Raw genomic sequence first — 12,892 nt, 5'->3', positions numbered from 1 at the left:
AATGAAGCTTATGCCAGCTTCATTTTTAAGCCAAAAACATACGAAAGCTAGTGAATATATGTTTRTGTGTTTGATTACAAATATATAGACATATATATATGTTTATATGTATCTATATTAAACTATCACTAAAAAACACTAAAAAATCACACCCAAAAAATCACAAAACATCACTAAAACCAAATAGGAGCTATTTGGGGCTGAATGTCTAATTATGACTTTGTCTTGGCCTTGATCTTTTTTTAGCCACTCATCTACTCTGTTTATATTCTGCACAGATATTGCCATGCTAAAGGACCATCCAAAGGTCAGAGGTTTGGCTGTTGGCAGTTGGCTGCCCTTTCACCAGCCAAAATCTATTACTGTACAAATGGAAATCCCCAGCTTGTCTGTAGGCATATGTTTGTCAAATTCTGGGATGGTAAAATTTAAACAATTTTGAGAAGTTCATGCGGAGGACAGAATGTTACAGGACTTACTTTCTAGTTACTTATTTAGCAATGGGAACCTGAACAATCGGAAAACAAGGAATAGAAAAATGTCCGATGAAAGTACAATATCTAGCTGTGTTTGCCAAATAACAATGATATTTGACCAAATAAAAGCTTGAGTGGCGTGTTGAGACAAGCCTGAGGTTCAAACCTGGTTTGCAAAATTATTCTAGAAACACAGAACCTCACAGGGCTCGCAGGCATGAGTATTCAAGGTGGGCATTTCTCTCTTAGTAACGTCAGAGCAGTTACATTAGCCTATCTCAATTTGTGCTTATCTCCCTTTTGGCATGGTGAGAAGGAGCACTCTAGTCAGCCTATGAGTATTTCTTAAGTCATTGGTCCATGGCTCCTGGCTAAATTGCTGCTTGCATGCTGGACTTAGCTTGAACTAGGGTGCAAGGCTTAAGATACAGGCTAGACAGGAAAGCCAGATTTTGAAACTACCTGAGCGCATCTTTATATCTATTGGAAACTACCTCAATATATCAGTATAGCTTTCTGCTATAGCTAAGCCAGCTAGTTTGGGTCACTGGAAAGCACTTCAGGGGATTTTAGAAAAGTGTTGCCCTTGCATGAGAGCCAAAGATGAAGTTTGAAAATGTTGACTTAGAAGAGTATTGACAGTCCTAGCTAATCTAAGGATCCACTATGCTACATTTTACTTCACAGGTTTCAAGAGTTCAGAGGTTACTCTRAACAGACAGGATTGGAAAGGATGATAGGCAAAGAATGGAAAAAAAAGAAAGAATGACTTTTTTGTTTTTTTTATTGTGGATCTGATCGAGGTATAAAATCTTGCTGTGATAACAGGGCAACACACTCCAAAACACAATCTAAGGGTGTCTGTCATGAGAGAAAGCAACATTACTGAGATTTTTTGGGTTCCATCTCACAAAAAGGCAAGAGTAACTAGGTAAAAATGACAATATATCGTCTAGATTATGGATTCTGTTTTCCATGAGGAGTTGAAGTCCCTGGTTGGATAAGGCCTAGAGAAACATTTCTCTTTAATCTAAGGCAGGGTGCACAAAGGAAGAGTAATGTTTTYAACAGTGTCTGAATTCTGCTGCARTTATGTTCTTAGGATGCTGCACAGCCCTCWTTCGTCTTGTGGGCATAACTAAGTCCATATTCAAAAGGTGAGAGCTCAGACACAGAAATGTACTCCTTCCCATTCATTATTTACTGAACTTGGAAGGATTCTAGGCGCTCACTCCAGCTGGTAGGGCATGCCTTTCTAATGAGATATGCTAACATTAAAGGTGACGCCCAGCTCTGTGAAATGGGGGCTAATCACCTCTGCTGAGTTGATAAATATGGGTGTTATGCCAGTGCTGCTCAAGCCAGCGACATCAAGGCTGCAGAGAGGGGGATGAAAGGAGGCAGCACCAAGGTGAAGGAGTAGGGATAGGGGGGCAATTACTAGTTATCTAGTGCTGTATGAAGCAAAGGAAACCTAGTGTTATAATAAAATGAAGCTGAAGCAAATGGAATTTGAAGAGGTAAATAAGTCACAGGGGGTAAAAAAATATATTTTGTAAACCTGAAGGGTGGAAGTGCTCTGATGAATACCATAAAACAGTAGAGAAGAAAATCAGTGCAGCGTTTCTGTGCATTTGGSATTGAAGATGACATGGAACAGGCTGCCCAGAGAAGTTGTGGAGTCTCCTTCTCTGAAGATCTTTAAAACCCGCTTGGATGCAACCCTGTGCCCTGTGCTCTGGGTGTCCCTGCATGTGCAGGGGGGTTGGGCTAGATGCTCTCTAGAGGTCCCTTCCAACCTTAAGCTTTCTGTGATCCTGTGATCCTGTGTGGTCATATAGATAGTTTCTCCAGGGTAGTACACAGCAGCCTAGAAATGCAAGCCAGCTGCTATTATAAATTTGGGTATTCTTAGTGGAGGTGGGAATAATTTATCAGTACTTCAGGGAAAAGGAAACTCAGAACCTCAAAATGACAAATGGGAGAAATGGCCATTCATTTTAGGCTGCTCTTGCAAAGGAAAGGAAATAGTGGAACAAGATGACATGTTGGGGACTGAATAGCTAAAGACTTCTGCAGAAATAAGACCGATCTGAGGCCATGAAGCATAAAGGAAATGACAGCTATCTGCAGTCTCCTGGAAATAAGATTCTACTCACATATTTTGGATTACTTTCAATTCTCTGAACACTATAAGAACTGCAGCTAAGATAGAGGATTCTGTGGCCAAGACCACACCTCATGATGGTTGACAATGGAGGTRTTGGGGTGTGTTATCTTCTAAGTTTATCTTCACTGTGTCATGCCTTGACTTGGATTCCCAATTTGGACTTTTCTAAGGAGGGTCTAAAACAGTACTAGATCTTCAAGACAAAGATGGAGAGTTTTCTTAATATTTAGAAGTTTGTTTCTCTACCCAAATAAGCTTAAAGACCTTGTCCAAGTAGCTCCAAATCTTATTTTGGAGCTCCAATCTTATTTTGGAATTAATTTGAGGATTCTTAATGATAAGAATAAACCTGTTGAGAAGCCCATAAAGTCTCCATAACTCAATCAGTGGGAGTCTCCTGGCTCAGCTCTCTTTGAATCAGGCCAAGGATGTGTACAGCACTCCTGTCTTGCCGCCAGGAGAGAGTGTGACCATCAGCATGACCTAGAGAACTTCCATGTATCCTGTTATTTCCTGGCTACTCCATCAGCCCCATAGATCTACCAGCAGCTAGGAAATTGGCCTGACTCTTCCCTGGTTGTGAATCAAAAGATTTCCAAGGACACCTTTGCAGCCTTTTTTTTTTTTTTTTTTTTTTTTCAGTGCTGCATAACCTTCTTAGTGGTAGTTAGGAGTCATGGCTTGCACAGTAATGTACAGTATTTCCTACAACTTTCTTGAAAATTTTTAAAAGAATTATTAATAAATGCTATGCTTTTCAGCAAAGAAGGAGGTACTACTTCCACATGTTACAAAGCAGGAGATCATGTCCTAGTGGATAGCAAATGGCACGCCAAAGGCCACAGAAAGGATCCATGCCAAGATAAGGGATTACAGCACAAGACTTGTTCCCAGCAGTGCATGCTAACTCCCACAACTGTGACCCTTAACCATAGTCTGAGCAGTAAAGTCATATTAGCACCCTAAAGACTTTGAAGGTGAAGAATATACTGTTACTGAAATTGCACAGTAGAGAAAAAATAATATTTAGATATTTATATCTGGTATAACAATTATGGGTAGTTGCCTAAGCAGCACTTAAGTTGTACAGCACAGTTTACATATAAAGAAAAGCAGTGGACATTTTTAATAAGCACCTTTGAAACAACTACTTAACAGTTAATGGTTACAGTTAATATGAGCACAACACCGGAAATAAGAGTTCACGAAGTTAATGTCTTGCAGGTTTATTTAATAAACAAATTATTTTAATGTACAGTTGAATGGTAGTAAGTAGTGTCTGTATGGTGCTATGACAATATCTACAGCTATTTAGGTATTGCATGACTTTATCCTCACAGATTCCAATGTATTTGCAAAGTATTGGATCTGTAGCTGTTTTATATGTGTATATATATATATATACATACACACACAATATACAACAAATGGGTTAAATGAACACTGGAAAGCTCAGTGGAGCAAAAGGTGTTACAACACGCTGAAGTACCTTGGGACTGGGGCCTGCAATGGGCAGGGATTGAAGGTGACAACAACAACGGATCCCTGACTCAGCAGTAGCAAGTTGGATATCAGCCAGATTTGATTCTGAATCCTATATTAGAGTTGAGTCATGAAACAGTACCAAGCAATAAAGGAATCTCTGCCTTTGTGCTTTTGAAGGATAATGATCACAACTGCTCTTTATCATCAGTATTTATCTTACGAACTCTGCAGCCTAGCTGTTCAACTCTTAGTGAAGAATATAATTTATTTATGATACATTGAGCTTTTCCCCTTCTACTTTTTTAATATAAATCAATAGTAAAATGAATGCCTATTTGTTGTGTTTTCTTTATGGTCCAGGTCCTGAATTCTGTTCACTGAAATTTGGTACATCGGTGAGCCACGTAAGAGATTCCTGAAAGATTCTCTGTTAGTCATTCTTCTGCATGAAAATGGTCCAAAACACATATTAAAGCTTCACGTAAGTTATTTTGATCCACTAACACCTGCCCATTTTTACCAGCCAGCTGGCAAAGAGACAGTAGGATGCATTAAACCTGTTCCTGAGGTGGGACGAAGGGTGGCAGTGAGCCACACCGAGCACTGTGCTCTTACCCTGAACACCAGCGTGCCGTCACCTTAGCGGGGAGTCATCTGTGTTCCCAACACCTGCAGAAGATCTGAGAGAGCAACTGCCTCAGCTGAGCACCTACAAGGATTTTAGGTAGGCTGGTCCAAAAGACACCACTTCCACAGAAAGGAGTGGTGAAGASAGTCTGCTCACAGTGTACTGCTGTGTGTGTTTGTTTTGGTTCATTTGAACCATGTTTTGTGTTTTGTGAGGGAAAATATTTGGCAGTTAGATTTGCTTTTTGCATGAATTCAAATAAACAAGCAAACAGTGGAAAAGAGTTCAAAAAGAAGTCTTTGGGAAAGATGAGAAACCCAAAGGAGTYGTTCAGCAGTGTTTAGTCCAATTTACTGCATGCTGGAAAACAAAAATGTAACTCCCTTTGTGTTGACTGGTAGTTTGATGCTTTCCTTTATGGGGCTGCATCATTGGGCCTCCCTCACAGCTCTGTGATACAGTTTATCCAGCAATTTGTCTTCCACCTTTATTTTCTCATATTGGTGGCATGTGCAGGTGAACTGAAAAATAAAATGGTCCATTCTGTTGACCTTTGAAAGTGATCGTGAATTGGAAGAGTTAATAATGATGTTACATAACTGAGCCATAGTCCAAGATGAAACACTGAAATATAAAGTATATACATTAAGTATCCCACATATTATTCATATTGGTGAGGTATTGATGCTGGAATTGGTGAGGTTTATTTAGTTATTCTCTTGTCAGATTTGATAGTTAAAATATCCCAGAACCATCAAAAGCATGAAAATAAAGAAAATCTTAAACATTTTTGTCAGCAGCTCAGTCAGCTGTGTTAGACATCAGTATTTCCTGATACCTCCTTGCAATTGTAGGAATTTGTAATTGCAGGAGCATAGCTGAGATACCATTCCTGTCATTTTTAGAAATGAGTCAGGATTTAGGGGTATGAAAGGGAAGGGAAAAGGGAAGGAAAGGAAAGAAGGGAAGGAAAGGCAAGGAAAGGGAAGGCAAGGCAAGGAAAAGGGGAAGGAAAGGGGAAGGGAGGGGAAGGAAAGGGGAARGGATGGGAAGGGAAKGGAAGGAAAGGAAAAGGAAAGGAAGATTTGATGCAGCTTTAGCTTGGAAATTTTTTTTCTTATATTGTGGAATTATTGTGGATGACAAGGAAGAAAAATTAAATAAAAATCAGGATGATGTTAAGGGGCTTGGGCAAAAGTGGTACAGGGAATCCAGCTAATTTTTTGAAAAATAATTCATGTAGCAAACACAATTTCGTAAAGTAATTACATTTTCTTAAAGTAATTAAGGAATTTTACATGTCAATATGCCCACATTGTGAATGGTTAGTATCGAAAGAGCCGAGGAGCTTCGAAGGGCCCTGTCTTGGTCCAGTTCACCTTGTATTGTCTTCAAAGGATCTTTCTTCTGGGATGGGTGAATTTCTTGCCTGTGTCCTCTAGGGGGCAGCATTGAAGAACAGATAGCCCTAAAAATGGCTGTTTCTATCCCAAGTATGGGCTACATGTAAGTAAGGGTCTAACAGGTTAGTTCTTACTCTCTCTTTTTTTTTTTTTTTTTTTTTTTTTTTTTTCTGGAATGACCAGTTTTCAAAGGTAGCCAATATATTCGGGAGCCAGTATTGTCAAAAGTCCAGTAGCAGACATGTTTCAGATAAAGTTCTTCAAACATTGACATTCTCGCTTATGGAATGCTAAAAATTATATAAAAGAGTTGGATATTTTATTAATCTCTTTTTTTTGGGGGGGGGGAGGGGGAGGAGAAGAAACAAAAGACTATTTTCATTTCTTTCCTGCAAGAAATATCAATATTATGTCATTTCTAGAAGCAATATGTCATCTTTTCAACTACTGCTAATTAGATTATGTCAAGTCTCAATGATAATCTCAAGTCTCAATCTCTGAGTTAGTCCTATATGATGGATCACTATATATATGTATATATATATTTTATTTATTCCATGGTAAGAGGAAGGAATATGACATTAATAATGAGAAAATGGTGGTATTTGGTCCAATCTCAAGGGCATAGCCAGGAAAAGAGAAAAAAAAAAAAAAAGAATAAAAAAAGAGGCAATTTCTACTTACTTACCCCATTTGTCTTGCCAGCATTCAAGTAGAAGATTGGGTAAGGTCTTGTCTCCTGGGCAACAACTAGTCATGGGTATGCTGGCCTTAGAACATGTCTTGGGTAATTCATCTGCCAGAACAACCCCCCTCCCCCCTTTTTTTTTAAACTAGTGTAGTTGTATAAAGAAAAAAAACTTTAAATTCATAGGGCTGATCTCTCTTTTTTTTTTTGAACAAGCATGTTTGTCTGATTTGGGTACCTGGGGGAATATAGCTTGGGCACCCACCCAACATCATGAAAGAGTGTATCATAGATGCACAAAGGTTTAGAACCACCTATAAGTAGACAGGCTGTTTATAAGTTTGCAAATGTTTGACTTTGTAACCATAATTATACCTTTTTAGTGTAATTAATTCTATTGAACAGTATGAATGGAGGCACTCATGTTATACTTTGGCCTTTCATAACACCTAAGTGCCTGATGCATCCATTCCACTCCGAAACTGTCTGCCCTGCTCTGCACTTTGCTAGTTATAATGCCATATACATTGYCTCTTTGGGTGAAAGACAATATATATGTAGAGGAAGCATGAGGACATCCTGGCCAATAGGTTGTGCGTAAATGTTGAAATGAGAAATGACGAAATGTTTTTTGCTAATAAAGACTCTAGCATTTATCCTTACTAAAGTTGCCTCCGTGTTTGCAGCTGGCGCTAAAGCAGAGGCAGTTCCAGCGCTGTATGAGCAGCGGGGCTTCCACTGCGCACAGAACACCAGCTGCTGCTGGGGATTTTACTGCAGGTTCTGGCAAAGGTTGATCCCTTCCTGATAGGAGCAAGGCTCAGTGAAAAATACTGGGTCAGAAGTCTTCTGCACGAGAGCATTTTGACCTCAGCCATCAACCACTGAGCCTGTAATGTCTTTAAGCTAAGTTCTTAAGGTAATGTAAGGATCACCTTAGCAGAATAGCAGATCCAGTTTGAGTGATGTCTCCAATTCTACATGGAACAGAATTATTTTCCTGCCCTTGGAGGGTCGGATGTGGATTAGTGACACAGTCATGAAGCAGAATCCATGTACTTGTGTGTTAAGCATTTGTGACATTCTACTAGTATTTCCAGAAGTCTGCTCAAGCCAATGCTAGCTTTGAACGTTCAGCTGCTGACCTCCTAGCAAACTGCTACACTATCTCCATCCGTATCCTCCCTTGCTATCCTCTGTCGAGATGACCTACCACCATTCTTCCCAAAATTAGTTTCTGAAGGTTATTTCCATCTCCATGCTGATGCAAGTGAAGTATATAGGTTTGCACCTGTTGATTTCTGACAACAGAGTTAGCCTTTTCCAATAATATTTCTAAACTCGGCTTTCATCTTATTTTCCGCCCAAGAGATATGCAAGGATCTTTGGCAGCATCATATCTCAAAGGCTTCAGTTTTATTCCTGTCAGCAGCATTAGCTTCCCACAKTTTCTGTCTAGAGGTTACTGTGGATGAGATGGAGCTTTTCATCAGTTAGATTTTCAAATGATTCAAGATTAACTGTTCTTTCTAGATGGTCACAAGGCAAATATAAAAATTGCTGAGTCAGGTCCTGTAATTCCACATTACCCTGAGCAAAACCAATTCTTAATTTCTCCCTTTTTTTTTTCATTAAATATACATGATCCCATATAACTGTATTCAGATATTGCATCAATTTGCCATGAATTGTAAGGATTTTACGTGCTACATTTACTCATCAAGTCAGTGCTCACATTCATGGATATTGATAACATGACCTTGAAAAAAAAACACGTATTTTAATTAATTTCATCTGACAGTGTTCAGCCATTTATGAGTGCAGAGCTTGGGAGAAAGTACATGATCTTATCTGTGTTAAAATTACCAGTGATATTTCCTACTAATGGCTTTCCAAATTCTTGGAAGAAGAGAATTGAAATACAGCAAGAAAGTGGCACTTTCATCAGAAATGTACCTCTTCCCTTCCCAGAGAAACCACCCCATCCAAAATGTAAGTCCTTGACAAAGTGCAGTTTTAAATTGTCAGGTCCTGTTCCTGCTTCATAGAATCTAGAGCCTGATTTTCTCGGAAAGTTAGGATGTTGCTGATACCAAGTTCAGAGAGTAAGACGGGGAACAAGGGGAACTGCCTTCTTGAAAGAGAAGGAAGCAAAAATAACATCCAAGAAAAGAACGAAGAGAAGAGACCCAAATGAAGAAACTGTGATGAAAGGAGAAAAGGAAGTGGAAGTGTGATCAGAGACCTTCAGCTATGAGAGAGAAACTTAGAGCTGAGATGGAAGGACAGCAGCGGGAAGCAGGAAATTGACAGCAGTCCTGTAAGGTGGGAGAGACCAAGGGAAAGAGACTGGAGATGGAATCTAAGAACAGTAATGAGGTTCTCTGTAGCAACTCCAGTTGTTAAGAGCTGGGATGCTAAATGGTGAATGAAGTACCACAAGACTTATRTATATTTGATACACGCTTTTCTGTTACCCAAAAGATAAGAAAGCAGTATTGGTGCTGATTTGGGATTTCTAGCTGGGAAAGTTGTGGCTGTTGTGCTTGATCACATTGTAGTCCATGTTCTCATCTCACCAGGTATAGCTGCTGTCATAAAAACAAAACCAACCAACCAAACATTAAAAAAACCCCACTACTCAATTCCATGCAGATATGAAATGATTATTCTCTTAGGCTGCAAGAAGAGATCAGATCAACAAAGACTTTATATTTTAGTGGATGATTGAAGGCACTTAATTAYCATTGTTGTCTGCTAAAATATACCTTGTAGCTTTTAATATTTACTAGATTCTGAACTTTACAATCAAAATGGAATTGGAAATTCATCTGATAATATGGAATTACAGGAGGTGACTTGACAATGTTTATACCTTCAAAATTAGTTATGTACAACATGGAGCAATTTCACCCTAATCAGTCCAAATGAGAGTCAAGGGAAACAATTACCTCCTACAGTTTTTTTTTAACAGATTTTGCTGCAGAAAAATGTTTATCAGAAATTCCCCACAATATTATTTGTTTCTACTCAGAGCTGTAAAGTGAAAATGTTATTCTATGTTAGTTTTTAGGCAAAGTGTTTTTAAGATGTTTTTTTCCTTGGGACATTTTCCATATGCTACAATATTTTAAGTGTATTTTTAAACAGTGACTGGCAATCTCTGAAACACCACTTTAACAGGAGTGAGGTCATACGCTACTAAAATACTACTTATACTGGGAAATTGAAATGAATTGAAAGTAGCACAGCTAAAAAAAGGGAAAGCAACAGGTGTTTTATTAGATAGCAGATGTTGGCCTTTTTTCCAGCTGTAGAATAACTGATACGTCATCCTAAAAAAAATCTTTAAAATTTGCGTATTTCTATTGCTAGATATCAATAAATGGCAGGATTCCTGATTTAAAATGTTTCTTTAATTGCTTTGATAAATAGAACATGGTGTCCTGTGTGCCACTCTTCTAGATTTTCACCAGTTTTATATTGTCATACAGTACTGAAATAATTTTGCTTGGGTACCAGGCATCTGATGACTAGGAAAAAAAAAAAAAAGAGGAGGAGCGATCAGCACTCTGATTTTCACAGAGATTACTGTAAATTGCATATGTAGCCTCTTATAAAGAAGTATTTATTGTACTGCAATAAAGAGTAATTTTCTTGGATGTCTTTCAATCAACCTACTGAAGTAAGAAAAGTGGGTTTTATCTCTTCCTAAGATTTACAGTGCCTTTGAATATTAATGTGAGCAAATCTTCTCAGAATCACAGAAGACCCATGTATTTCAATTTTGCTTTTGTTTAAAATTGATATACTAAATCTTGCCCACATTATTGTCACAAAATCATTTTGAGAAACTTTTGAAACATCCTGTTTAAATCCATGTTGTTTTTTTAGACATACTCCCCAAAATGAATAGATGATAAAATAGTTACAATTTGATCATTTATCCTGATGTTTCAGACTGAATATTGTATATACAGAATGCCATAATGTTCTCATATTTTTAAAATACACTGACTTTTGCTCAGTAGTAGTTTCAGATGACTAATTATTTTGTACAGCACAGAACTAGCATTTAAATGGAGATCAGAGGCYTTTTGGTTTGTGCAGTTTTGATATCTTAGCACATGATTCACAGCCTTCCAAAGCAATATGTTAATCAGAAGAGGTATGTGTGTAGTAAGTGAAGCACAGATGATTCCACCTTTTTTGTAAAGTGTATATAATGCTACAGTATTGAACTGGAAGCACTAACATTTAAGAAGTATGTATCTGCAATGGATATAGAACACAAAATGGTTATGAACTCAGTTTGCAAACGCAGGTACTGTTTAAACTGTGTGCAACTAAGGTGTCACTCTGGAAGTGTGGAGCCACGTGGAAAAACTATCCCTGGGCTATTCAACCATCATTTCAGTCCATTTTGTTAGTATTTTAAAGGAACTCCTTATGTAACAGCTATGTCGGTGCGCTACCAAAACCCTTGCAAGCAATGAGGGCTACTGAAGATTTTGCAAGACTTAGCGTTTTACGTAGAGCTTCTTTTTTAGGCTTTACTTTATTTTATGCCATGTAATGAAGTCACTCATGCAGTGTAAGTACCATCTGTCCACATAAGGCACAGGAGAATCTTGTGATTTGGGGGAAACCCTGGCTCCATGGAAACTGAAGCACAATATTATTCAGTGGTTTCAGTGGAGCCAGGATTTTCTGCATCTTTAAATAAATACTTTGAAAATAATTACTCGCCGAGCTGGAGATCAATATCAACTGCTGATGGCATTGTGTTATGGAGTATTATTAGCAGYGATGGCTGTGAGCAAAGACAAATCTCGCTCTCTCTCCTTCCAAAGGGGACACAGAGGGAGGAATCCTTGCTCTTTTCAGGACCAAATTAAGAGCAGAAAATGGTGAGCCTGGTCAGGGGCATGTTGCTGCTTTTGGCTGCCCCTTTGGGCCAGAGCCTACAGTCTGATCTGGGAGCACAGTACTCATACAGAGAAGACCTCAGCAGATGCCTAAGTAAGGSAATTGCTGTCTGATACCCTCCGGGRTCAATGCTGGAGGAAGGAAGTGTAGGTAGAATATCTTAGCAGTTTAGTCATCACAGAGGATGAAAAAGGTCCTTTGAGGCCGCAAGGGCAACTCCTGGATTCCTGAGATTTGCACCAATCAGACCAATCCCAGGCTAAGAAAGAGAGGCGAGATGAGGGCGTGAGGAGAGATGAAATTTGATTTAGGACAGGCCTTCACATCTCCACATATCCGGCAGCCTCTGCCTTCCTCAGCTGAGCCCGGAGATTCGAGCAGTGCCTTTAGAGGAGATTTCTGTTAGGTGAAGGTTTTGCATTTGGACTTCTCAAAAATACAAAAGTGCAAGCAGAGGAGAGTAAATACAATGATAATAGAGCTAATCATTCTGTAATTGCTCTGCATTATCCTCCATTTGTTTTAATCACTGTGATAGCAATCAATCAAAAAGGGTCATGTAGGCAGGCTATGTGATACAGCTACAGCAGATACACCCTGAAGCTGCAGAAGGGCTTTTCCGTTGTGATATTTCGAGATTTATCTATTCCTTGCCTGCGCTTCTAAAAGCAGCAAGCGCTGCCAGTAAGACCCATGCCAGTAAATCCCTCGTGTTCAGTTGAACCCCACGTTTAGCCTCACCCTCGCCCGCCCGGCTGCAAACGCGCGCGCTCTCACGGCCGCCGCGCCGGGGAACCCGCTCCCCGTCCCCGGGCGCTGCGATCCCGGCGCGCGCTCCCAGCGCAGCCTCCGTGCAGCGAGGCCAAGGCGGAGGCGCGAGGGCAGCCCTCGCCGCTCGCCTGGACAGCCGCCGCTGCCGCTTGATCGTGCTGCCGCTGCAGCCCGTCCAAGTTGGCAATGTCACCCCGAGCTGATTGGAGCCTCAGACATTTTTGCTGACTGGAGTCATGCTATCTTTGCCAGTTTGCTGGAATAGACACAGACACTGATTGGGTCATGCTGAAAACATTCCTGTCCCATGAAGCAAGTCTGTTTGTATTTTAGGTTGGCCAG

This window comes from Nothoprocta perdicaria, unplaced genomic scaffold, assembly GCF_003342845.1.
Source record: "Nothoprocta perdicaria isolate Ctin4 unplaced genomic scaffold, notPer1 scaffold_130, whole genome shotgun sequence".
Classification (NCBI taxonomy): Eukaryota; Metazoa; Chordata; class Aves; order Tinamiformes; family Tinamidae; genus Nothoprocta; species Nothoprocta perdicaria.
Note: the sequence above shows the minus strand (reverse complement) of the source record.